Raw genomic sequence first — 1100 nt, 5'->3', positions numbered from 1 at the left:
CCTATTCAGATACACCCCCTGCCACTGAATACCAGCCCAATAGAAATGCAAAATCGCACTTAAACTTCCTAACTCCAAGAGCCCCAGAGGGAGAGCAGAGGGAAGAAACTCCAAAGGCAGAGGGGGAGGCGGCTGGCTAGGAATTCTGCTCCCCAGCGGCCTAGGAAACTCCAGGGCTCCTTGCCAGCCAGCAGAGCACCCCCACGAGAAGTGCCGGTTTAGGGTGGGGGCGGAGGCGGAGGGCCAGAGTTCAGGGTCCCGCACAATGGCTCTTGGCTTCCAGCCTCCGCAGCAGGTGTTGGAAGGGCTATGCAGGGAGGGAGCGAAGCAGGCGCCTCACAGATGCAAAATCCGGACTGGATTGGCGCCCACACATCCTGGGTTCCCTGCTTAGATTCAGAGGTAAGGGGCTCCTCAGAAAAGTTTTTGCCAGAAATGCCCTCACTAGAACCCAGACAGAGTGGTACCATGTGGGTCAGACAAATGGTAGAGATACTGATGGCACGCCCACTGGGCCCCAGGAATGCTGGAAAGGAAAAAGTGAAGTCATGCAGTCGTGTCCGACTCTTTGTGACCCCGAGGACCATAGCCCACCAGGCTCCTCAGTCCATGGGATTTTCCAGGCAAGAGTACTGGAGTGGGTTGCCATTTCCTTCTCCAGGGGATCTTCCCAACTCAGGAATTGAACCTGGGTCTCCAGCATTGAGAGGTGGCTACAATTGGGGTTCCCGTCAGTGAGGCTGGCCCTACAACCAGCAGGCTGTCTTTCCTCACGAGGGTTTCTCCCTCCATGGAACCCGACAGCCACCCCCAGCTCCTCGCAGTGTCCTGGGTCACCCGGCCCCCTCACTGGGCGGTGGGCAGGCCCAGCCATACCACCTGCTCCCTGCTCTTCCCTGCCAATCTGGCCGCGATGTCCGAGTCTGCCAGGGGCCCCAGACCACCCATCCTCCTCCTGGGCCAGATCAGCAGGGGGGCTGACTTAGAATGACCCCAGAAAGGGTCTCAGGTTTCCTCTGCGCTCTGAGCCCCTCCCCTGTCATCAAGGCCCAGGGATGCACTGCTCCTTCCAACAGCTCAGCTTGCCTCTTGCACCACGT

At 59.0% G+C, this 1100-nt stretch overlaps 1 protein-coding gene across 1 annotated transcript in view; it reads left to right on the top strand.

The window, feature by feature from the left end:
* The window catches only part of PLXNA2 (plexin A2), a 235023-nt gene that overhangs the window by 148311 nt on the left and 85612 nt on the right, over positions 1-1100 (top strand). The gene's annotated exons all lie outside the window — the stretch shown is intronic.

The sequence above is a fragment of the Bison bison genome, unplaced genomic scaffold (assembly GCF_000754665.1).
Source record: "Bison bison bison isolate TAMUID 2011002044 unplaced genomic scaffold, Bison_UMD1.0 scf7180017864067, whole genome shotgun sequence".
Lineage (NCBI taxonomy): Eukaryota > Metazoa > Chordata > Mammalia > Artiodactyla > Bovidae > Bison > Bison bison.
The sequence above is the reverse complement of the archived record's forward strand: the minus strand, read 5'-3'. Positions and strand labels throughout refer to the sequence as shown.